This window comes from Conger conger, chromosome 6 (assembly GCF_963514075.1).
Source record: "Conger conger chromosome 6, fConCon1.1, whole genome shotgun sequence".
NCBI lineage: Eukaryota > Metazoa > Chordata > Actinopteri > Anguilliformes > Congridae > Conger > Conger conger.
The window spans coordinates 13,381,396-13,408,726 of NC_083765.1; the positions used below are offsets into that span (position 1 = coordinate 13,381,396).

Consider the following 27,331-nt stretch of genomic DNA (forward strand, 5'->3'; position numbering starts at 1 on the left):
ACGTTAACAGTAAATGTAGTTACAATGTTATTACAAAGTGCTGACTGTTCTTGGTGACAGTGGGCTGCAAGATTGTGGCAGAAGTAGGCCTTTTCTCTTTCAAAAGTAAAGAGGAAGTCCTTGGAGGTTTCCGCCAGCTGTTTCAAAGTATAATGTTATTTTTAGACTAAATCTGTTTCAAAGCCCTTTGACCCCCACACTTGTTGGAAACAAAATGGTTTTAAAACCGAGCTGCACTGATTGTTAGTAACAACAGAGGAGGGGCAAATCATTCAGTTAATATCAGGCATGAACTTCCAGTTGACGCAATAGTCAACTCATAAATTATACTAGAAAATTTAAATTAATTTAAATTTTAATGGCTGTCTTTTGGTATAAATGATGTGTAACAGTTGCACTGTATATTCATCTGTATGTTAATTTCATAGTTATTGAAGCATTTCCGACTCTTATTTCTCAAGTTATTAATTAAACTCACATTAGTCATAAAATCTCATCTAAAACAGCACCACAAACTAATCTTTGAGACTAAGATTTAATTTCATACCACTGCAATGACTGTGATGACCCACTCCCCAAGATGCCTCCCCAAGTGGCCTGAGTTTATGTCCCGCATCAATAATAAAAAGTCTTCTTTATGTTAGAGTTTCATTTGTTGGAAGTTTCTGCTTTCCCCTGCTGTTGTAACATTGATATCAAAAGCACAGCATGGGAGGGTGCAGCACCAAATCTCCATAATGTTATGTTTTGGGTTTTTAATATTTCTCCCCTCAGCATTTACACGCAATTCGGACGATAATAATTGGAAAAATATAAAATGTAAAATCTTGTACCAGTATGCAGATACTGTACACAGCAGCCCTGGGCTTAAGCTGTGGAGGAGCAGACTCATCCAGACATTGTGAAAGCATCAAGACACAGCAAAGCCACAACACAGAGCCCCCCCGACGCACGCAGAAACGCAGTCTGCTGCTCGGCGCTGATCTGCACTGCTCTGCGCTGATCTGCGCTGCTCTGCGCTGGTCTGCGCTGCTCTGCGCTGGTATGCACTGCTCTGCGCTGATCTGCACTGCTCTGCGCTGGTCTGCACACACGCGTGTGAGAGAGCTGTGGAGGGCCATTTCAGCGGCCTTATTAAGACTGGGAGAAAGAGGCTCGTCTAAACTCTCAGGCAATGGCTGTCGTTAGCGCTGAGGGCTCCCCAGGGCACCACAAACTTTAAATAATTTGTGAATCAATTAAACGACGAGGCTCAACATAAGGGCGATCCACACTGGCGCACTGGTGCATTATGGGTGCCGCGGGTTCGCACTTCTTTGGGAGAAAAGTTCATGGCCAAAGCCATTCATTAATTGTGCGAGACTTTATCGTTTTTACAGTTTATAATTATTAGTCTCGGCGGGTAGGGGATAGGTGAGCAGTGCATTATTTTTGTTTCTGGCCTCACATCACCTGTGTATTGTACCTTGAGATACAAACAGCCAGCAAGTCTATATTACTGTTCATCCTGACGTGCGTTTAAGATGGCAACTTTTTTCTGTTCACCACAAACGTTAGCTAACATTAGCTAACAGTTTGAAAAGATAGTGCTCGGCAAACAAAAATGGCTGCTGATAGAGAAAACGGCAAGAGAACAATCATTTGGCCATTATAATACACTTTAATAAATGTAATATTTGTTCTTATCTTTAAAAATAAATCACATGTAAGAAAGAAATCAGCTAGCTGCTGGCACAGTTAGTCCTAAATCGCAACCAAGTCGCAAAAGAAAGTATTGGTGGCGAACTAAATGGAATGTTCATTTAAAATCGTTCTACAGTAGCTGTTTGCTGTAAACGTAGTTCACCGCAAATGTTCTCTGTCTTCAACACACGTCCGGTGAGAATGAATCAAGGAGTCTGGAATGAGATGTCCCCTGTCAGGAGAGACACCACAGAATAAATGTAAAATATGAGAGGGCACAGGACTCTGGACAGGCTGGCGTGTGGGCCCAGCAGAGCAGAGAAAAGGCTGCCATTTGGTGAAACTGGCTGCAGATCTCCTGGCTCTAAATGGGGGAAATATAAACACAGCCAATGAGGCATTGCACGCCTACCCCATGCCCTCTTCAAGCTTTTCAGGAATCTTTTTTTTTTTTTTTGTCTGTTTGTTTCTTGAGAGTAATTTAATCTGCCGCTATTAAATCTTTTAAGACACGACACTTAAGTGTACTGCCCCTCTGGGGACTGATAGGATTTAAGCATTTAGGAGCTGATGAAATTAAAACGCTGGCTTTCTGAAAAGTAGCCTTGTTACCGTGGTGACATCACTAATAATCATGTAACGGTCATAAGACAGAGTGGACAGATAAATAAAAAAACTGGAAAACAGGCATCCATGGGCTGTTCATTTTCATTAAGTGGTGGAGTGATGTTTATTTATCCCCTCCGAGACCCTTTCCTCGCCGTGCCGTTCCCAAACGAGCCCCCTGACCCCCCCTCCCGACGCATCCTTCCTAAAGTGTCTCCAAACACACCCCAGGTAACAAACCGCACACTGCTGAAATTAATCACTCCCTCCTTTCATAATTAATTAAACATGCAGATTAAAGCTGCAAAAGAATTTAGATTAACGAGCGAGTTGAGTCTTCTTGATATAAGCGTGGGGGAGAGGTGTGGCGGGGGGGGGGCTTCATAAACAGTCATTCTAAAATGAATGAGACAGGGGATGTGTGTGGAATCCTTGCCACCTGGCCCCCGGGCCTGTATTTGCGCTCTGTACTTTAACACACTCAAACAGGGCTAACATAAGGCCTGGACCAGGGAGACTTTGCCCCGTGTTGTTCCACGTCCTGTAGAGTCGCACTGGAATGCTCTGGGCAAACAGAGAACTCTGACCCCCAAACCAATGATCCCCCTCAAAAACAAAACCTAACGCCCCCCCCCCCCCCCCCCGCCCCCCCCCAAACGGAGTCAGAGGAGCAGGCTCTGAGCTGGGCCCTCAGGCCAATGAGCAGTGCCCTTTTCTTGCTAATTAACCAGCCCATTGTTACTGCACTGACGTTTTAGCCCATTTCAATAACATCAATAACATCAACATGTCATTGACCGAGAGAGAAAAACTTAGAAAGAGAGACAGAAAAGGGGCAGGCAGGCATGGAGAGGAAGGTAAGAGACCTGAAATAATTTGGAAGATTACATGTTCTTCTGTCGAACAAATAAACTATTAATTCTACACCATTTGCAGAACTAAAATACTCCAGAACATACCAATTAAAAATTGTATTCATATTTGTACTCTAATGTTTAATTGTACAAATCACACAAGGCTAGACAAGGCTAATCCGGCAGGGGAATCATCTCTTGATTAAAATTATTTATCTGCAAGAGCCTTAAAAAAATTATTATGAAGCATTTAACATTTTTTTATTTTGTTTCAAATGTTTTGTTTTTTTGAATGACGGGCTATAAGGATACATTCACCACAAAATTATCCACCAAGTTATTACACAGTGTTATGGACCCATTCACAAACAGAAAATTATCAAAATTCTTTGGGTTTAGTTCAGTTAACACACACACCCCACACTATACTTTCTTTCTCTCTCTCTCAAAGACATAACCACACACATATTCTATATGCTCCTGCTCTCTCTCTCTCTGTCTCTCTCTCTCCCCCAGACTCTCACACACATGCATTCTCTCACTCTCTCCTTTCTCTCTTTCTCTCACACAACCTCTCAAACAGACTGACTTACATACACATATACACTGTCACAAATTCCCTCCCTCCGCCTCACACACATACACACAGATACACTTACAAAAACACTTATAGTGAAAGACAAGGCTCACTCTGTTGCTTACTGACTGGATAAAAGCCAGTTTGCAGAGCTAGAGACAGATGTTTACTTTTTCTGAGCCAGAAGGATTTTACAATTTTATGAAGTCCAATAAAACCAGTCGTATTACCCAAGTTGAAAAAGTTAATTTGCACCATATCAATGCAAATATCACAACCAGCAGTAACACCTACATTGGCTGCACTGTTCTAGCCTCCACTAGCTTTCAGAATATGAACACAATTACCTGCAGTAGAAATAATACAAATATAAACATAGAGGTGGCAGGTAACTAGAAAAAAAAGACAAAAATCAGCAGAAAAATAACTATCTTAAAATTGAGATCAATGAGGATAGTAATTCCACATTATATTTCTTACTTTCTTTCTTAGTGTGAATAAAAAAATTAGTGTTGGACGGGCTCGTTCCAACTGATGTTGTGATCATGAGGTGACCATTACATTGTGGAATTAATAATAATAATAATAATAGTAATAATAATTGTAATAATAACAGGAAGGTAAAGTCTTTATAACATTTATAGTTATTGTGTGTGTGTGTGTGTGTGTGTGTGTGTGTGTGTGTGTGTGTACAGCCTAAAGAAAGGAAACATAGTGTATCTTCATTTCTCTTGCTGTACAGTACACGAAAGTATTTCCTGCCAACTATTTCATGTAGGAAAATTGTAGAAGGAATATCATCCCCACATATACAATATAGCCTGTTTTTCTAATATTCATATCACAGTTTGTAAAACCACACAGAATCAAAGAAACACAGAAATGCCAGTCCAGTGCAGGAGCCAGCTTCGGTTCGAAAAGAACATAAATACGCACAAAGTGTATCGACTAAAGCCCGTTTGACTTGGATTGTGGTTATAAGGCCGGCGGAATTTTTCCAACAGCGCGGGACGATCGACTGCAGACAAAAGGAGCTATCGCCGCAAAGCCTTTGTCATCCCAGCCGTTTAGCCGGCACAGCGAAGCCAAAGCAAACCACTTCCCCTGCTGTTTCCTCACGTTTGGCATTCCTGAGCTGGAGGACTTAGCCGTACCAGCAGACACTGCAAACAACGTAAAGAGTTGGCTCACTGAGACACAGGTGCCCGCGGATCGGCTCGGCCTGACACATGGAGCAGCTGACACCGTCACATACGCACACAGCTGTGAACACTCAGACAGAGCACGTTCATCACGTCTTTACACTGCCTGATTATGCACAAATAAACCTTCCTCTTATTCTTATTTTACTCTTATTAATATAATTGTTCTGTTTATGTATCCTGCTTAAACCTTTTTCCTACCTTTTCCTATGTAATAGGGATTTTCTTGGCTTTACCTGAAACAACATTTTTCAGGTAACAACAACCAGATAATGCATGTTGAAGGCTTACAGACACTCACGTCTGTGTTTATCTAAAAGACGCCTATCCCTCCCTGCCCTTGGGCCCGCCCCGCTTCAGACCAGACGGCCCACATGTCTCCTCTCCTCACCACTGTCTCCGAAACACACGTCCTGCTCCCGGACCCCCCCACCCCATACGTCTCCAGCTCTCCTTCCCAAAAACGGGGAGGCCCTGCTTTCTGCTGCGGCTACGGACCGTGACTCCTGTCCACACGGACATGAAGGAGAGTCCCACAGAGCTCCACAGCGATATCGGCACAGAGACAGAGACTGTGAAATCCACCTCCCTTCATGCCTAACAGCACACATTCACTTTACTTTTGTGACATTTTCCAAAGAGAAACAAATATTACTAAACTCCAAAAGATGGGAACCGTGTAAAATGTAGTTTACCTATTTGCGGACATCACATATTGCAGATTTCTTTTTAAAAAGCACATTCGCTTATGAATAACAGAATAAAGTGTAGCTAAAGAGCATGTATGAGAGTCTGATAGATGTCTACACGGTGATGAAGAGTGACAGGAGGGGAGAAGGACGCAGGGAGAGACACGGCCAGCATGGCTCAGTGCAGCTATTAGGAGTGCATGATAAACAAGCTTCTGCATGATGAAAATCAAACATCAGGACAGACTCATCTAAGGAAATACAGTGGGGCAAAAAAATGGCTACTTACAGAAACAGAGAGATTGTAGCCCCAGCACCCAAAGATCACTGGTTAGTTGATTTTGAATTCATGAAAGTGACCTGAAATAGAAAAGAGAAACGGATCATTACTCAGCATTACAGCCTCTGATATCAAACATGTAATGATTGCAGCCATGGAAAGAGTGTTTAACCTTTGATAATTATTAATCTGTACCATAATGTTTGTCGCGCCAAAAGTAATGCACATTACTGCAAGTACTAAATGTACTAAAAATCAAAAAAAATTCTGGAAACATTTCCAACATTTTTCACATTTGACTCACACAGAATGATCTTTTTGTGGTTTCTGTGCTTTGGTTCATTAGTTAAGGCCAACTTCAATAGAGAACAATACACAACAGAGGGCACTGTGTCATGAGAGAGAGTTCTCACAACAGAGAGAACGAGAGATAAGAGAAAAAGATAGAACATCTACGTATTCACCGCTTCAGCAACACAAGGGGAGAGAGGAAAAGAGAGACGAGGAGAGAAGAGAGAGAAGAAAGAGGGGCAGAGACAGAGAGAAGAGACGGAGTGTGAGAGGGAGAGAGCAGTGTGTGTTTGGACGCAGAGTAGGAGCTGGGCGCACTGGCGCCGGTTCACAGACACCCCAGATGAAGTGAGGCTGCGGCGGATCTGCAGAGAGAGACGCGGCTGTTCTGGTTCCCCCTCCGGGACGCGGTCCGAGACAATGTTTAGAGTCCACTTCTCCCAAACCTCGTTAATCTGTCCACCGGCCGTTTGATTCCGCTGATGAATGGCTTATATATAAAGTAGCTGTTTCATGTCGCTTCTGTCTGTGAGCCTGCAAAGCGCTAATGATTTATTTGGTAATATACACCCAGCGGTTACAATGCGTCAATTCGAATCTAGCAGCCCCCGGGCCCTCACGCAGGAACGCACAAACAGAGGCTCCTTAAACACGCTGGCACCAGCCGCGCTGTTCATTAAGCCTTTAGATAAATATTTCCAGTGCCTCATAGAAAGCAGAATTTGAGAAATGAAAGGAAATGTAAAATAAAGAGGTCACTCCTGAATGCGCAGTGAGAGAGCCGTGTTCGCGTGCGGCTCCTCTCCCTCATACTCATTTGCCACATTATTATATTTTTAACAACAAGACGGGATCTCATTAACAGCTAATTTATGCCATTAGCCTGCTTGGGCGCCGCCAATTAAACAAGGACAGAGGTTTTTAAGGTCATGGCTAATTGATCTCCGGGAGATGGGCGCTACCTGGGCCTCCCGCGCCCGGGCAGAGGCCTCCACGACAGACTCCAGCGGCGGGGAAGATAAACACATCAAACAGGGCCGGCGCTGGGATCAAAGGTCAGGTGATGTGGGGGCGCGGGGGGGCCACCGAGGGGGGGGCGGGCGGGGTTAGCCGGAAAGAGGCGACGGCCATGAAAGAATGTGAATGATATGGGCGGGGTTAGAAACCACATGAACCAGAGAGAGAGAGAGTTAGTCGTGATAGAGTCTGAATGTAGCGACTGTTGGCCTGGGTGCCCGCGCTGATGCTAGACCAGTGGAAAACTGGGGATACCTGATACTCACACATGCCTGCACTCACATACATACACACACACACACACTCACACATACACACATCCGCACCCACAAACGCGTGCACTAACGCATCATGCACACACACTCAAATGCACAGCAGGTAGATGCACACTGTACTGTGCTGTACACACTCCACCGGGAGGGAGTGGGGGTTGGGGGGGGGGCAAATCTGCAAATTAGTTTTTCTGTGTCAGATATGCAGCATCAGACTTATTCCTGTTGGGTTTGATAAGTGAAAGCTGTTTTAATTGCAGGGGGTCGAGATGAACAAGGCTGTGATTGGAGGCTAATTGAGAACAATGAGGGGGAAAAACAAGCAAACAGAGAATGTGTCATTTTATATTCATGCCTAATGAAAACAAACCATTCGTCTGAAATGCATCACAACAACCAGTAACAAGAGCAACCACAATAATATTCGAAAAAAAACTATGACAGTTGATAATGTTCCGACACCAAATCCTATTATATTTGTGAGGCAGTTTGAGAAGCCAGAGAACGCAGGGCTCCCCACAGACGCACCCCACCCCACTCTAATTAGGCAATCATACTTCCATTAAAGAGAATTCCAATCAATTCCCAGCTAATTTTATTAGTTTCCCAACAGTTTTATTACCGAATCATTGTGTCCGCAATTACAGCTGCAGAATTCCCCTTCTGTAGGAGGCACAGAATCACAGAGCAGGGCTATGTACACTGTCACACACACACACATACACACACACACTGTCTCAGAGAGTTTAAAATCAATCCCCAATACAGAAATTCACAAACTATTCTCTGAAAATACTGAAAGACATGCCAAATACAGAATCATTCTATGTGCCCAAACGGCCAGAGCCGACAATTCCCAAGGACCTGTTACCCAAGTCACTTCCAGTACCTTCCTCAACGTTTCCCGTTTCTTGTTAATGAGGAATGACTGGTGACAGAGGCCCCTTTTACCAAGAGTGTAATGTTGGTGTAAAGATTGGGGAGGGGGGGGGGGGGCATTTTCCTGTCCAGATTGTGAACTATGAGAATTAAACTAACATGGCCTTTGTAGACGCTAAGGAAAGAGTGACTGAACAGGAACCAGACGTTTATGTTCTGTGCAAAATTACAATGTAGCTTCTGTCTGAAAATGTAATAAAATTAATTTTATATAGCATCATGATACAGTTTTGCAAGCAATGCTAATTTACACCACTCACAAGAGACTGGTTAGCCATTAGCTGACTTGCTGTTACCCAGCTACAGTTTGTAAGCTTGTAATGAGCTCTGTATTTTCAGTCGATGCATCAACTGACTGCGGTATGTGGACACATTTATGCTTTTTGAGTTTCAATCGAATAAGTATGGAGTGGTGGGCCGTTGGTGTTCCAGTTCACCACTGATGCTGCGAACCACTCCACGAACGGTGGACACGACAACAGCACTGGGAAAAACTGACTAAGGGGAGGAAAGCTATTGTAAATGACTTGGACCACACGTTGCCCCAGGCGAGCGGCGAAAGCAGTAAGTGGCTTTAAAGTGGTACTGAAGTAATGAACTCGGATGAAGCCGTCACAAAACAAATAAAATCGGCTATTTCGCTTTGTGCTTAACGAGCGCGGTAACCTGGCTGGGGGGGGGGGGGGGGGGGAAGCAACCTTATCACTGCCCTGTTAGAGCATCTGAGGGAAGAGGCCAGGATAACCTCATTAATGAGGGTCATAAATTCTCTCTGCATACGCCCGGTGGCATGCAAACTGAGCGAGCTTTAGCGTCATGAAAACAAGCAGGATACGGCTGTCCCAGTGTCCCAGTGTCCAACTGACAGCCATGAGACAGAGCATGAGAAGAGAGGACGCTTAAGAATGAGCAGATGCAGGTCAAAATGGAGCTGTTTGGGGGGCTTCTCCCGACAGCTGTGAAATCGTACCTGTTTGTTCCGAGTGCACCCCACCTCCCCCTCCCCCCTGATCTTTTTCCAGCTCTCTGCTCACCCCAGTGCACACTGAGCTCTCTCTCTCCAGCTCTCTGCTCACCCCAGTACACACTGAGCTCTCTCCAGCTCACTGCTCACCTCAGTGCACACTGAGCTCTCTCTCTCCAGCTCTCTGCTCACCCCAGTACACACTGAGCTCTCTCCAGCTCACTGCTCACCCCAGTACACACTGAGCTCTCGCTCTCCAGCTCTCTGCTCACCCCAGTACACACTGAGCTCTCTCCAGCTCTCTGCTCACCCCAGTACACACTGAGCTCTCTCCAGCTCTCTGCTCACCCCAGTACACACTGAGCTCTCTCTCTCCAGCTCTCTGCTCACCCCAGTACACACTGAGCTCTCTCTCTCCAGCTCTCTGCTCACCCCAGTACACACTGAGCTCTTTCTCTCTCCAGCTCTCTGCTCACCCCAGTACACACTGAGCTCTCTCTCTCCAGCTCTCTGCTCACCCCAGTACACACTGAGCTCTCTCTCTCTCCAGCTCTCTGCTCACCCCAGTACACACTGAGCTCTCTCTCTCCAGCTCTCTGCTCACTCCAGTACACACTGAGCTCTCTTTCTCCAGCTCTCTGCTCACCCCAGTACACACTGAGCTCTCTCTCTCCAGCTCTCTGCTCAGCCCAGTACACACTGAGCTCTCTCTCTCCAGCTCTCTGCTCACCCCAGTACACACTGAGCTCTCTCCAGCTCTCTGCTCACCCCAGTACACACTGAGCTCTCTCTCTCCAGCTCTCTGCTCACCCCAGTACACACTGAGCTCTCTCTCTCCAGCTCTCTGCTCACCTCAGAACACACTGAGTGCACAAGTGAAATAACAAAAAGTAAAATGGAATGGGAAAGGCAGGAGAAACAGCCAGGTGGAAGGGGACATAGAGAGCACGCTAGGCGAGACGTTGGGTTCCCCAGCGCAGCACGCAGCCCGGAACCTTCCTCGCCTATTCTCTTTGATGCCGGTTTCATGTATTCCGCTGTGAAGCCAGAAACACACTCTTGTCTTTTTGTCGTCTCTGATTTGTCTACTGTTCCCTACATGGAAACACATTTCCCTGTAAGTGCAAAAGAGCCTTTATTTTCCTCTCTGGTTATTTTAAGACCGTAGTGAAGAGGCGGTGAAGGAAACATACCCCACTCTCCTCTCTCAGGTAATGTCTTTATTTCGCGGGGGCCATTTTCCACTGCATGGTTATAGTGTCACAGTATTCCAGCCCCATGTGGGCCGCCCCAGCTCTTGAAATCCTGTTTACCGCACTCTCTGATTTTAGAATCTGTGAAATGACTGCTGGAGAGGCATGGCCACAATGTCCGCCCGTGTCATGGGTGGACTCAAATGGGTTCGGCGCTTTTTGTCGGGGGAATGCACAAATGGACGTTTTTAACACCTAAAAGAAACCTTCTGCCTTTATGTAGCAACACTAGAGAGGCCAGCCAGTCTCTGGAGGAGAGAGACATGCTGAGTGCTGCAGGACAAAGAGCCTGTATCACACAGCCAGCAGGAGCCTGTCACACACACATGCACACACATACACACACATGCACACACCACACACACACAGACACACACAGTCACACACACATGCACACACATACACACACCACACACACACACAGACACACACACATGCACACACCACACACACACAGACACACACAGTCACACACACATGCACACACATACACACACCACACACACACACAGACACACACACATGCACACACATACACACACAGACAGTCACATACGCGCACACACATACACACACCACACACAGACAGTCACATATGCGCACACACATACACAGAGCCACACATACATATATACACTTTGGGCACACAAATACACAGGCACACAGACACAGAATTCAGCACTATCACAATACTTCAACAAATACATGAAATGCAAGATCAAATACAAAATCAAATACAATACTAAGAAATGCTCATATATTCACTCAAACACACTACAAAACCAGTAGTGCCCAAAAAATATACTAAAAATACAAAATCAACAGCAGCCACATCAACAAAGCTCTTGCTGAACTCATCTGAACACCACAGATCCAGAAAAGCAAAAAGTGAAGATAAAACCACAATTACATTCAAGTAAACTACCAGATATACCTTTGTGAGGCAGCTTTGTCCTAGTTTTCCCTAGTTGCAATTTTCTCGTTTTATCAAGTTAGGTGACAAACCAGCACTTAAGCCTTTTAAATTAGGGCCCATATTCTAAATGTACAATAGATGTGCACAAGAAGCATTTAAATGCAAATACTCCCTGCACACAAAGGCTTGGCAAACTCCTGTCACCAGCATCATAATCTACCTGCAATTGTCTTCCAGACGCAAGGCCCAAGTGGGCGGCATCTGGATTCAAATGACTTCCCTATTTTAGGCTCAGCGCCGGGTGGGGATGCCTTCCACCGGCTCGGAGCGTCAAGTCCATCACATGCTAAATTAAACTGGAATAGAGACAATTGATCCATAAATGATCGGGTTAGGACAAGGGACATCAGATCCCCCACAAATTGTTTGTATTTGTTCTTGTTCAAACGTCTGAGCTACGGCCTTTCATTGCAGCCGCGGGTTTGGCCAATCGCGCGCTTTACGGCGGCTCACGTTGGCGGTTTTAAAAGGTCAGGTGGCATTTGAAGGGAAGGGCCGAGGGGCCGAGGGGGGGGAGCTCGCTCCCGGAGCCTGGCGAACACCTCGCTAAACCTCCAGCAGCCTCGGCTAATGAAAGGCACTGTTGATCAAGGGTATTTTCCACCGGTTGCAGTTTTTTAATCTCGGAGGCGCAAAGAAAACAACTGGGACCGTTTCGCTGCGTTTCAGGCACGCCGCGCTCTTTTGTGAAGGGACCCAGGGAGGCCAGGTCAGACGCTGGCTTCTCTGGTATTGTCCAGTGACTTTAAACAAAGTCGGCTCCGTTCCACAATGTTCTCACTACTGTTAAAAAAAAAAAAAAAACTATAGAGGAAAAATAAATAACTGGATTTTTTTTTTTTTCCCTTACATTTGGGCCAAGAGGTATGAGCAAACACAGTGAGGAAAGAAAGGCTGTACTGTCAAAGAATTAAAGCTCCATCACGCAACAGTTTAGTACGGGCCAGCTGTGACTGTACATGCAGGGAGAGGTGAAAAAAATAGGAGGGAGGTTAGCGTCTCGGTTTTCAAGCATTCTCGCGTTCTTAAAGAGGAGGACATCGCTAAGAGGTGGACAGGGAAATAAAGAGAGACAGCAGCCATACACAGCTGCTGAGGTATAAATCTGTCCGTGATTAGCTCCCGGGCTTTATACACATACAGCTATTTTGATCGTCCAGACAATTACCACCATTTTAATTTACAGTCACGGCCATTGTTTTTTTTTTACCTTAGCTCTAAATTAACCCACATTAACAAATCTGCCAATAAATTTGAGAGGGGGCGGGGCGAATGATCGGTTTTCTAATATTTCTGAGTTCTTAATCTTGTAGAGAGGGGAATGATTTAGGGGACGGACACAAATCTCCCATGACACAGCTGGGACCGCGGGGCCACTCTCCCCTCTGCTCCCTCCTTCCCCCTTCCTCCTCTTCTCCCTCCTGACAAGCCCTGCAGCTGCAGGGTCCAGCCAGTTTCCTTTCTTTCCCCTGTTCCCCCCACCCCTCTCCTTCCACAAAACAAATGTAGTGTTTGAGGCACTGATTGCTCCCATAATTGAGTTTAACACTCTTTTTCTGTACCAAAAAAAGGGTCTTTTGAACTGAGGGGGTCAAATAATCTCTCCAGTCAGGCAATAAATAAGTTGAATAAGGTAAGGGTCCTCCTGCTAGCTTATTTAAGTGCTGAATTCAATTAGCAGAAAAAGACAGTACAGGCATAGTTCTTCCTGGTCACTTAACTATCAGATGTATGTGGCTTTCCCACGAAACTCCTACTGTACACAGGGCAGTGGAGCGGTCCCTGTGAGCTCCAGGCCGTCTCTGAACACAGTCAATCAGAGTCAGAACACAGGGCTTTGGATGAATCACAGGAGGGGGATTAGGTTGGTTGGGTCACATGACACATGGAAAAATAAACAGGCAGAGTGGAAGAGTGGAAGATTTGCTGCCGATGTCTTGATGCTGGGGCAGAACAACCTTTTTTGCCCCCTAAAAGGCATTACAAATGACTTGGCCAGCCCCTCACCCTGAAAGCCATCACTTCATTATCAAACGTGAGGCACGCAGTCGTAGAGCGAGAGAGCATGATGACATAGCCAGTTCTGCTGGTCCTCTCCAGTCACACATACTGGGTTCCGCCGGCTGCCATTATGCAGAGAGAGCGCTCAAGCACAGAGGCCATTGTGCATTGATTCCCACACAAGAAAAGGAAATGTGCGCACAGGACACTGGAGGCAGGGCGTGGACAGCGGCAAGGTGGCCCAGCGCTTGGGCGGGACTGGCAACCATTTGGCGACAGTGTTGCCTTTATGACGCGATTTGCTTTTCGCAGAGCCGTTTTTCCTGAAAATAATGGAGGTTTTCCCATTCAGCACCTCCAGTAATAACAGCTTACATCAGTGAGCTACTATAGTTCCTATATTATAAGGGAGCGTTCTGTGCGCAAGGGGTGGGTAAAGAAAATACCCGGAGATGGTTATTATTTTCCACTCACAGCTACAGACTCCTTGCTCCTTTAGCACCGAGTGGAGAACGAAGCTAACGGGAGCTCTTCGCCTTGCTGGCTTGAGGGTGCGGCCATTGCCAGCGCGCGTGTGTGCGTGTGTTCCCGAACAGGCTACAGCCAAATACCGATTAACGAGAAGCATAATGTGTAAGGAAGGGAAAAAAGGAAAAGATGTGTTTGTTTGTTTGCCTTCGCACTCGGTCATTGGTTATTAGAAACAGCCCTGCTTCCTCCCTCAGGGTGGGGGGGGGTGTGCACACTGCTCACTGCTCCTGCCAAAAAGCCTGCATGATATGGCTCTGCCGCCCCCCAGCCCCGTGGACACGACGCCCCCTCCCTGGATGATAGTAACATGAGGTTAGCATTATCAGCGCTGAAAGCACGACAGGTGGGTCACGTGAAAGGTCGCTAATTTTCCTCAGACGGCCAGGCACATGGTTCCCATTATTCTTCCCAAAAAAAACCGAAGAACCTCCAACAAAAACATCAGGAAACCTCGGCTACCACTACTGTTCGCTGGGATTTCATTTTTTTTTTGCGTATATATTACATTACATATAAATACATATCTCCGAGCAGGGTGCGCGCTTCGAGCGGCCTTTCCAAACGAAACACAGAAAGCAAATAAGCAAAAATAGAAAGCCGGACACCCAAGCCGGGTCCTGGCGCGAGGCTCCTCGTGTTCTGCGTGACAGTGAAAAGCATGTCTTCAGCCCGCTGCTGTCCAGCGCCCACGAGCCACCCCAGCTTCCAGCCTGCCTGCACCTGCACAACAATAAATTACGTCCGTCCAGCAGATGCTCGGATCCAGAGAGAATTACAGTACATACTGTAAGCGCATTCAAATGGGTTAATAAGAGTGGCAGCACAACAGAAATGCATATTAAACTTAACTTTTGGGACTAGTAACAATAAGCAAGCTTAGCTTAGAATCAACTATGCCGTTAGCATAGTCAAACATGATGAGTCAATATATTAAATGAAGCTGTAGACATATCCAATAATGAAAAAAGGTTTCAAAAGAGTGTTGGGGCTGAGGTAGTGGAGATGCAGTCTGAAGAGGTGGGTCTTGTGTGCTGTCTGCGTATCAGTGTGATTCGGGCACACACACGAGTTAAGCTTCTCATTCCACAGAATAACCATTACACACCAGTCTAATGCAAAAACCTAAAAGCGTGTAGGCTAAATCATTTTAATGCAGGATTACTCCACGTGCACCATGTGTTTAGGCTGAAATAATTCCAAGGCTGATAGCTGTCAAATGAATTAAAACAGAAAGTATGTTTTTTGTTTTTTTTTATAAACACAAAATGCTCAATAGTATCAATTATTTCAGTTTCTTGCAACTTCACACCGGCGGGATTTTATTGATTAAAACAACGCTTCAACATTGCAGAAAATTGTTGAAATTGGGAAAATGACACTTTTGTTAGCTGAATGCTGAATGCTGAATGCCCTTTTGCCATGAATACTGATGAAACTGAACTTTTTTTATGAATGCCTTTCACAGCTAAAACTTGTGCTTTTGAAATCAAAGGCAGTAATTGGCAGGTTCGCCACCGGCATTTTAAAGAGGAAGTCAGTTGTGAAATTGTAAAATCCAGGGGCCTAGTTGTTTATTTCATGTTAACCCACCAAAAAAGAACTTCATATAATGAGGGTAACCCATTAATCAGTGTGGTAGAAGTCTGTGATGTAGAAGGAAAGATAAATTAATATTTATCTTCCTGTCGAAAGATTCTGCGGACAGTAGGCTCCGAGTCTTTACCTTTGTGCTTAAACGGTGCGCTCTTTGAAGCTCAGAACGTGTGAGTTTAGAAGAAGCGAACTCGGGGGCAAATACTTCTGTACGCATTCCTGGCGGCTTTGTGCTCAACTTGCCGCGTTACTCCTGCATGCCAGGCGGACAGCATCCAAAAACACGTCACACTTGCTACACATCTTCACTTTTTTCTCTATCCTCACCAAGTACTTCCGGACAGATTTTAAACTCGACTAAATCAGCGGGACGAAGTCCCCCCCCTCCGCGGCGCTCTGCTGGCGAGGGGCCGCGGTAACGGACAGGCCTCTCCGCGGCGGCTGAAGCCAGGCGACGGAGTCTGCAGCAGAGATGATATCAGCGCGCGCGGTTACACGGCCGGTCTGGCCCACTCGCTCGCCGCGTCCAAACCCCACATACATTTCTGCTTGCCTCAGTTTTCTGGCTCCGGGCTCTAACGTGTAGCAGGAGTTTAATATTCATCCCTTTTTCCGCTCGCAGAAGTGCCCCCCGATCGCAGTGACCTCCCCTCCAATCGCAGGGCTGTAATTAAGTTCTAATAAACGGTTTCAGCAGGCCCGCTCAGGGGAGGCCGCCGCGCTGGGATTATCGCGCCGCAGAAATGCAGCATTAAGAGCCGTCTCCTACAATGGGCTGATGAACAATCGCCCGCGGAAAAGTGCTTACTGGGTTTAAAGGAACAGAGGCTCGCGCACGTGCGGGTCTGCGACGTTCCCCAGGCTTCAGCGGGTACGTCAAAAGCAATGTCTCTTCCAGACTTAGCGACGTTTCTCCTGCTCCTTCTGAACTTCTGTAACTGTTTAAACCTTAGTGGGAATGGCAGTGTGCCTCCGAACATCTGCCAAAAAAAAAAAAGAGGAAAAAAAAGAGCACGTTTCTCTTCTGGGTCGCAGGCCCCAAGGAGAGGTCCACTGGTGGCGCGTTCATTCCCAGAGAGTTGAGCTTTGAGGATGAGCACTGACCGCAACTTGATAATGATGACAGTTTAATTAGTAGCCTCTTTCTGAGCTGGCAGCCGCACGCACCCCTCCACCCTGCTGATGTCAACCAATAAATCTGGATTCATTTGGTGGGGTGGGGGTAGGAAGGGAGGCCCCTCCGCTTTCAATGAAGATACGCCGTGTGTTCTAGCATAAACTGGCTGCCGTGTACCAACTGGGTGGACGCTATGCAATAGGACTCCACAATGAGAGTTTTCACACCATCTAATGTCACTGTAAAGGTATATATAAGACTGAAGAAGAAGAAGAAGAAATAGAATAAGAGGAATGGGCTTCCACAACCAAAGCCCCAGTACATATGAACAATAATGTTACAGTTGGGAGAAAGGGGGAGATAGAAATTCTTTAAGTATCCATTTTATATCTTATTTATATTTATTAAGTGGCCCTACAAATAGCAACCAATGGGTTACCACGGAGGGCCGGGTTTTCCTCCGGTGAGTCAGGGGAGGGAATGTAACCGTGGGTTTCCTGCTTACAAATAAGGGAGTACACGTTTAGCTACAGAGGACTGCTCTAATACCGAAACCTTGAGTGTATAACCAGATGGCTCTGGGATTTTGTTTTATTCACCATTATAATTTCAGCCTCTCCACCGACAACGAGCCCTGCACTGCGAGCGCTTTTCAACACCAGTCTAAAAGTACACCACTGCAGCTCCCGGAAAAAAAGTATAAAAGATGACTGGTGTGGCTGAAGGCCTGCCAGAAAAAGACCCCCTTCTGCGTTTCTGGGTTCCAGCACATTTACAGCAGGGCTCAGCCGGAGCACACCACTGTGTGTGCGTGCCACGCGTGGGTGTGTGGCGTGTGCCGGAGTGGCTACGCGTTCACATGGTCAAAGAGGCTCATGGGAAAACGCAAGGGAGGCAAAACCACAAAGCCTCTCCATCATTTCAGCACATAGCTTTTTTTTTTTTTTTTTTTCATTTCATCCCATTCAAAAAAAAAAACTTTATTACAAACATACGGCTGCCCTTCTCGTTGCATGAACGGTTCCCAAAAAATCTCAAGATGATGTTAAGATTTAAAAAAAGACTGTTGTGAGTGCAGTGTGAGGTCTCTCAGCGGCACATGGGACTGATACTGGGCAACTTCATTAGCCAAAGCAGAAAAAAAGACTTCATGACCGCACACTAGACATTGCTATCTTTGTGCAGGGGGAGGTTTTCTAACCAGCTTTGCGGCTATTACAACATCAAGCTCAAATTCGCCATCCTACCACTTTTTCCAGTTAATGTTCACCAGTAGGCAGGTACAGTATGCAGTGGAGCCTAATGGTTTGTGAACTGGTCTTGTGACTCAAAAAGGTGTGGGTTTGCGTTCCAAGTGGGCCATTGCTGTTGCACCCTTCAGCGCAAATATCTTGCTGTATAAATCGATTGCATTTTTAAAACACAAGCTGTGTAATTCACTGTGAATAAGATCATCTGTTAAATGCCTCACAGTAATGCACTATAATGTAGGCACACTGTTTTACATTACAGAATGCCTACAGTACATTATGTTACATTATATTAGGTTTCACAGCATGTTACAGATAAGACAATCAGACACAATTCAAGAGTAAGAGGGCAGATGAAATATCGCAACGGAAGAGCTGGTATGCACACATTTCCTTGCAGACTGTAAGACACTCACATGCTGGCTGGTCTCCATTTTCCACAACTGGTGTGACTCAAAACCCCATACACTTCCTGGGGGCGACATTGGCTCAGGAGGTAAGAGCAGTCGTCTAGTCGTTGGTGTGTGAGGGTGTATGAATGGGTGAATGAGAAGCATCAATTGTGCAGCGCTTTGCATAAAGGCGCTATATAAATGCAGACGATTGCACAAAGGGAATCTGCTCATATGGAGTGGCCTGCATTTTCATTTCTAAAAGAAGTGTTAACAGCCATGCTACAAAGCTAAGACACCAAAGTGTTTTGATTTCTCCGCAGTTGTGTGCGCTCCACTTTTCTCCGTGTGCAGGCTGGTTTCACCAGCTTCCTACAGGCAGCGTGTGGCGGGAACAAGGCTGTGTGGCAGAGACCAGGACCAGGGAAAAGGAGAGAGGTTCTGGAGCTAATTTATTTCAGCACAGGTTGCAGCAAGGTCTTGAGAAGAGTCGCGGTGGCTCCCAGTGCAGTCTGTCGGTCTGTCTGTCTGTCTGTCTGTCTGTCTGTCTGTCTGTCTGCCTGCCTGCCTGTCTGCCTGTCTGTCTGTCTGTCTGTCTGTCTGTCTGTCGGTCTGTCTGTCTGTCTGCCTGCCTGCCTGTCTGTCTGTCTGTCTGCCTGTCTGTCTGTCTGTCTGCCGGCCCGCCCGTCTGTCTGTCTGTCTGTCTGTCTGTCTGTCTGCCTGTCTGTGCTGCTGTTGCTAGGGACTGTGTGCTGTCAGGGAGCCGTTCCCAGCAGGTCACACTCTTCATTCATCAGCGTACTCTGAACAACACCGACACCATTATCTCCAGCCTGTGCTCTGAGCAGGGCTCAGCCTGCCAGCCCTCAGACTCTCACACATTTCCCTACCACAGGCCTGCCCCAGGGCATGCTGGGAAACATGCTGGGATGCCACTGGCTGTTTTCAGGGCGAAGAGAATAAAAAAAGCCCTGTTCTCTGGGTATCGTCGCACACAGGCACACGTGCGGTAGATACACACGCAGAAAGCTGAACGCAGACATGAAGAAGGTTTAAAGGAGGAGCAAGCAGCCAGACAACTCGCCGCGCTCCTTCGGTGACTCTCGCTCCCGGTGAGAATCCCACCGCCACCGCTTCCCAGTGACGCACGGCCCCCGAAGGCAGGCCCACAAAAAAACCCCATGGCGTCACTGTAAATAATCGCAGAACCAGGAAACAAAAGGGCTGCTCTGGAGCGGGAGGAGTGTTTTCAGCTTAGCCGCTGTCATAACTTAACCGCTGCAGTGCTCTCCCCCCCTCTCGCTCTTTGTCACTTTAATGTGTTTTTGGCATTGTGCGTTCCCAATTTCCACACAGGGCTGTGGGGGAATCCAATTTTGCCTTAATATCTCCCAGCTTTTCCATATAATTTCCCAGCCTGCTTTTAGGAAGCCTTCTCGCTTTCACCCATATGTGAGTGTGCGGCTAACATTATTACAGGACAAGCTCCCAACCCACTCACCACCAGCCCCTCGCTGCAGATCACAAAGGCAGAGAGGGAGCGAGGGATGGGGAGAGAGAGAGAGAGAGAGAGAGAGAGATGGGGGAGAGAGAACCAGGGCAGAGATCCCATGGGGCAGACAGATGACACTGGGTGGGTGGGTGAAAACATCACCTTGTTTCCCAAACTGTCAGAGTGCATTTTCTGAGGAGAGGCTATGGCACAGCCGTCGTGCTAAACACCTTGTGAACGAGCAGGAAAAGTGCGCCCTATAAAAACGTCTCAAGAGATAGAAGACCGAAAGCCATTGATGTTCCTCACACTTTTGATGGCTTTTAGTGTGCAATGGCAAGGACAAAGAATAGGGTATAAATGCATTGATGTGGAGAAAGGATAAGACTAAGATACAGAGTCAAGGTGGTGTCACCTTGTTAATATGAAGGCCAGTTAAGGTCTTTGTGTTTCCAGCCGCTTACAACCTGTTTCTCCTTGTCATTGCTGAACCTTTCATTTTAACAATGTCTTCAGTGAAAATACAATTTTCACATCTCATCACAGAGGACCAAGAAGAGAAAATGTATGGGCTACAAGTGTGCTTTGGCAGCAAATGAAAAAGAGTTGCCGTACACTTTAATACGTGTGGGGGGGACTCACCCGTGACTCAGATACAGCAGATAGAAAATGATTGCAGATGTCCACATCAGAGTGTTTTGTACTTGTTGCTAACGTGCTAATGCCGCTTTAACATGCAGGACAGCAAAATCGGGGCTTGATGGCAGGAGAGCTCAAGTGTCTGTCATGCAGCTCCTTACTTACTGTCATGAATCCAAAAGTAATTATTGAATAGGCAGCTGACAAAACGGAGAGTCATAATGCAGAAATGACCCGAATGGCCAAGCACTCTGAGAGGCTCATTTCTGATCTGAACAGTGGCTCTCTGGCTGTGCTCACAGTTAGTTCAGCATAAACCGAGTCCTATAATTACAGAAAGCATGGACTAAGCCAGTAAGTGAGCCCAGGTACTGTAAAACTATCGTTATCATGACCTCACTGCATGATAAAATTTGAATAATTGAAATTCCAGGATGGCTGGGAGGAACCAGGGCCCAGCTGAAGACCAGGCATGTGACACGCATCCCTTCAAAATCCATTACGCTTCACAGACTACTTGTGTTTTTCCCCATCAGCATTTCTGCAGGACGATATGAGTGGATGTCACTGCCCGTCTGCGTCTCGGACTGCTTTCTGACTGTGCCCGCACTCTCTGGGCAGCTCCTAATGCTTCTGGAAGGTCTAAAACCCCCTTTTGTTTTCCTCTTGATTGAAATTTCTCAGAGAAGCACAGGCCTCCGCTGCTCTTAAGTGTTTGGCTGGTCTTTCTCTGAGTCTGTCGCTCCTTCTCTCCTTTCTCACCCTTTCTTTCTTTCTTTCTCACTGCCCCTCACTTTCTTTGCTGCCTCCACATTTTTTTCACATCTTCCTTTTTCTTTTTCACTTTCCTTCCCTTACTTTTTATTTTTGTTTTGCCTCTCTCTCCCCTCTTCCACTCCTCCCTTTTTCTTTTTAACATTCTCCTCCTCCCTCTATCTTTTTTGTTGTCTTTCACACTCTCCTCTCTTCTTCCATCTTCCTTTCACTCTTTCATACTCTCTCTTCCCCATCTATCTCTCCCTTTATCTTTTTCCCTCTCCCCCTCCCTCTCTCCTCTCTTCCCCCACTCTCTCCCTCTCTTCCTCCTCTCTCTCCCTCCCTCTCTCTCCTCTCTTCCCCCACTCTCTCCCTCTCTCCTCTCTCCCCCTCCCTCTCTCTCTCCTCTCTTCCCCCTCTCTCTCCCTCTCTGTGTGACAGTTATCAGTGTTGTGCGGTGGAGATTTCAGCAGACAGCAGCAGCAGTAACCCAGGGCGGCCCTGTCAGGGGCTCAGTGAGGGCGCAGTGTAATTATCCCTGAGAGAGGGCCGCTGATCCTTAATGTGATCTGTGTGCCGGGGCCCGGTGGCACTGTGTCTGCTGTCAGTGTGTGAGCGTCCCGGCAAGGCTGCTCCACACACTCACGCATGCCGACACACACACAGCCCTCTGCGCCAAATAAAACTTCCTGATACACTGGCGGAATGCACCTCACCTCGTATCTACCAACAAAAATATCCTAAATGTGAAATAATATTCCTGGGTCAGACTGGCCAAAGACCACACGCGCAGAATGATGCCTCTGTAAAGACACGCAGCGTTTGGGGGATCAGCAGATGTTGCTTTTGGGTTGGCAGGACCTAATTGTTGTAATTGTTCATTTATCTAGCTTCCTGTCTGTGTAAAAATGGAAGTGGAACACACTGAAAAGCCATAAGACAGAAGGAGGCAGAAACTGCTTTCCATCACAAATCGGATCCTGAATCCTCAGTGTTAAGAGTCACCTTGTAAATCTTGGTGCCAAATCATGTTATATCAATTAGTGACCCCCGAGTCACTTCTACATGCAATAAAGTTTGCGATCTATCATATGGTGACAGTTTTGTAGCGGATGAAGACAGGGAGGATGGAGGGAAGAGAGAAAGGAGGAAAAGGCATCTGCGATGGAGCCTCCAGGGCTACGTGCCGTACGCTACACGGTCCGCGCTCACGTCCGTCAGCGGGAAAATGCGCCTCCCTTCTCAGCAGCTTTGGAGCATATTCTGAGTCTCACTTCAGATTACACGGGAAGAGGCCGCACATCTGCCAGACTCCCAAAATCTGGCTCATTTCTAATCGCTGTGCGGCCAAAGCGAAAGGGAACATTCAGACATTACCATAAAGGCTCATGAAGGCCTGTGAAGGTTCTTGGTTTTCAGTGGAATGAGAAGGACACAGGAGAGCATAATTGATAGATAGAAATATAGAGAGGTTAACTGATCAAAAGACTGAGAAACAGACAGACAGACAGACAGACAGACAGACAATCATTTGCGAAGTGCTTTTATCCCAAAGAATTTATAAGACCATTGTGGCAAGATACATTGAGCATCATGCAGGCAATGACAACCACAATGACAAGGACATGGGTATTGTACAGGAAGTCACATGTCTGCAATGAAAGGATCAAGCCAAAAAACACACAGCTAAGATAAAAGCACACAAACAAACCCATGCAGGTCGACACAGCACAGCTATAGCCAGCAGCTCACAAAAGTCTTTTGCAGGCACAAAGACCAGCCATACTTGCAGTGCAACCTTGCAAAAGTAACATAAACATTTAAAAGATATACTACATTTTAACTGCAATTCCTGTTTAAAGGTATTTAACCACAAAATCACTCACTGATAAAATCCCTGATGAGTTCACAACAAGCCAAGGAAACACTGTGATGCTTAACAATGGCTGCCAATCACCAGTGTGCTTAGCAGTGTGAAGAGATGTGTTTCTCAGCCTGATTTTCCATTTAAACAGACACGGTGACATGACGGCTTTAACTTAATTTCGCTTCTTAAGTGCACAGAACAATGCAAAACTGTCGCTGTCACACTATATCAGTGGGGAGCGTTCATCAATCCAGTTAGCTGTCATGCGCTAAATAAATAAGCCATCTTTCCACAAAGAGTTTTATTTATTTACAGTATGTATAGATGAAATGTTTTTCTTTGATAATGGGTAAAAGCCTTCCAAACATTTTGTAAACAATTGCAAGATGATTGTTACCCTTTCATACAGGCAGACACACACACACACACACAGTGAAAGATTTATGAAGCCATCCGAGCCATTGCCTTATGGGCTGTACCATTTGAGGTCCCATTGACATGGTTGCCCTTGTTTGAGATCATTACATTACATTACATTATTGGCATTTGGCAGACGCTCTTATCCAGAGCGACGTACAGTTGATTAGACTAAGCAGGAGACAATCCTCCCCTGGAGCAATGCAGGGTTAAGGGCCTTGCTCAAGGGCCCAACGGCTGTGCGGATCTTATTGTGGCTACACCAGGATTAGAACCACCGACCTTGCGTGTCCCAGTCATTTACCTTAACCACTACGCTACAGATCAGTTACCACACCGGGAACCCTGAAACACGCTAGCTACTGAAATATAAGTCTGGCCAGAGTGGCATTTGCCTGGGGGTCTCCAGTGTGATATTCCTCAGGCTCTTCTCAGGGTCGGTCCAGAAATCGGAGGCAGAGGGCTGCTAAGAACTTCCTCATTCCCTTCCAAACACAAGAGCCTAGGTACTGAGGCTGGTCGGTCCTCACAAGGATAGAAAAAACAAAGCCACGGCTCTACAAGCACGTTGTTGATCCCTACAATTCTTACACAGGGTCATCTCTAAGTGAATTTCTCATGCAAATTGTGGGTGGGGCAAGGTGAGGCAGAGGGCTTGTCTTCTGTCACATGCAGTACCAATCAAAAGCACCGATGATAACAAAATTAGACCGATATTTGGAAGTGGCATCACTACTGTCATTTTAGAAAATGTATGAATCAAAGAACAAGTGTATGCCAAATTAATGTATAATAGAGAAGCACAGGAGAGGCCACAATGAGAGGTTAGCTAAAGAAAACTAACTTTGTCTTGAAATGGTTTTGGCCGGTAGGCAAACTCTCCACAGCAGAGCGTGGACTGGCATAAACATTTGTACAAAATTATAAGTGTATTTAGAGAAGCATGCAGGAGTCAACCGCCTGCCGCTTGCACACGCGCGCACACACACACACACGCGCCCACGCGCACACACACATACACACACACACGCACACACACACACACGTGCCCATGCACACAAACTCACACAGACCCACATGCATGCACACACATGCATGCACACGCGCACACACACACGCACACACACACACACGCTCACACACACACACGCACACACGCACACACAGCGTTGGATCTAGGTGACACTGCCACAAACTCATGTGCACAAAGTGCTGGGCGGAAAACCAGCACATTTTAATTACTGCACCTCTGTGTGCGGAGCCACTTTGATATGGAAACAGATTCAGTTATCTTCATATCCACTGCTCAGATCCCATTCACAAAAACACTATAAATAGGACTAATTCCATCACCTGATTATACTGATTAGAGAATCCACATGCAAAAAAAAAAAAAATGAAAACATGGCACCTTGGATGAAATGTACATTTGCTGTTCATTAAGGTGTAATAAAGGATCTGCAGATTCAGAGGCCGCATCACAAAAGCCACCAGGGTTGTGCTGCTAAGGCCCGCTTAATTATGCATAATGTGTTCTGGAACATAAGAAATGGGCAATTAAATTTCATTTCATGAAAACCATATTGTGATAAAAATCCACAAATAATAATGAAAATGTTCAGAATAGTTGAATGTTTCCTACTTTTCTTTCAAGTAGGAGAGACACGATTAAAAATAAATCCTCCCATTGACTTATATCCTACTGAGTGAACAAGTCAATTTGTGGGGTCACCTTACCACTGCTGGCATTTTCTCTTTTCTTTTCTTTTTTCAAATTTCTTTCAATTTATTTGTATTTGTTTCTGTGACACCTTGCACGTGGTCAATTGTGTGGCTTGAGTGTTTGGGATGGAGTTTTTGTAATGGGGTGGCTTCGGACTGCACTGATCTCTTCCAGTTGTTTCACAAAATGCAATGGGGCCACAGGTGCTGCCATTTTTTTTTTCCAACATTGAGAAAAAGGTTGCAATCTCCATTTACAAAAGTGAGCACAAGATTAAAAGCGTATGTTCAATTTTCTATACTTAGGAAAGGAGAAATCTGGCTCCAAGCTTACGAAGAAAAAGGGAAAAAAAAAACAATAACTGCCCTTGAAAAGAAACAATCCATTTCAGCTTGCCCTGCGGTTAGAGGACAAGGCAGGCGGAGGAGCAGCACAGCGAGTCCGCGTGCGCTGAAGACCGAAGCTCCTTTTTACTGCTGCAACACTGCAATTTGGGCGTGTTGTTAAGCCTCAGATAAGTATAGGCCGGCTAATTTGTACTTAAAATGTGGAAAGAATACTTATGAACAAAGTTAAATGTCTATTTGTACATGTCCATCAGCCGATTTATTTTGTATGTACATTATTCATTTATTTGCTTATTTCCAAATATTTCCACAGTGAATGAAAATGATTCATGGTTCTAGCCCTGCTGAATAAAACACTGTGTTCATTCTTTTATTGTGTCGAAATGGCACCCCCCTTGTCCCTATTGTGTGTAGATTAAGTCTCAGTCAAACCCTCAACTTCATCAATATTTCACACAGGGTGCCGGGACGGGGCATTTGCAGAATGCTCTAAATTCTGCAGGAAAAATAAATAAATAACTCAAAATAAAATCAGTTTATTCAAAAATTCACAAATATATCAAGTACAACATGTAAAACTACATGCTCTTTGAGAAATAAGAATAAGAATAAATGTGTATTATTCTAAATATCAGTAAGAATAAGAATTAAATAGTACAATAGTAACAGCACAATATACCAAATAAAAGACTGCAGAAGCAGCCTAGCAGTATCTTCCATAGCCTGGTTATAACAAAAAATAAAATGTAAAATATATGGCATATTGCTAATAAAACTGTTCTTGTTTTCTTAAAATTACACAGGGGCGGACCTCACAACTCTGCTGCCTCTGGCTCCACAATAATTTATGGTGGTATTAAAACACTGAATTTAATGTATTAGAACTCTTAGAATTGACAGAACAGTAAACCTTCACTTGAATGACTGTTGCACAAAACTGGATTGAAACTGTATCTACATCTACTATCTCCTTTCACAATACTAGGTAACTCCCCCCACTAAAATCAAAGGTGCTGCACTGGTTGAATAATACATACGGCGCAAACTTATGATGTTCTGAGTCGCCACAAAAGACAGGCTCCTGACTAACATGTCACCGTGGGTTTTGATCATTGTTGAGATATTCCGCAGCAAATTAGCTAACACTAATAAAGACAGATGTCACAACATGTGTTTCATCACATTCATTACCCCGACTGTCCTCCCCCACTTCTGCTGTACCCCCCTCCACCTTTACCAGGCCTGCTGTTGTTTACCTGCTCGCATCTTGTTTATCACCAGGGATCGGCCCACTCGCACTCCAGAAAACCTCTAATATGGAGAGCAGCAGCCACCTTTCACCACACATGCACACATCCCTTCATGCTCCCTGACCCATTCATACTGAGGAGGGCCGCGCCGATATTACTCATATTAGCCCAGGAGAACAACAGGATCAATCCGCAGATTATTTTAAAAATGCACGATGATTTCCGCATTCATGAAGTTGATAGCAACATTTTTTCGTGACGTGCCGCCCAGAGACACCGACTGTGAAATATCAAACTGAAAATTCCTGTGAAAAATCGAAAGGGGCACCTTTTCCAGTCGAGTATCGTGCGGG

At 45.7% G+C, this 27,331-nt stretch overlaps 1 protein-coding gene across 12 annotated transcripts in view; it reads right to left on the reverse strand.

Moving 5' to 3' along the window:
• Positions 1–27,331, reverse strand: part of sox6 (SRY-box transcription factor 6) — a 185,296-nt gene that overhangs the window by 152,216 nt on the left and 5,749 nt on the right. For all 12 annotated transcript variants that reach the window (XM_061244563.1, XM_061244560.1, XM_061244556.1 and 9 more), the window contains one exon: positions 5,901–5,971. The gene's annotated coding sequence lies outside the window, so the exon portion shown is untranslated. The remainder of the gene's footprint in view (positions 1–5,900; positions 5,972–27,331) is intronic.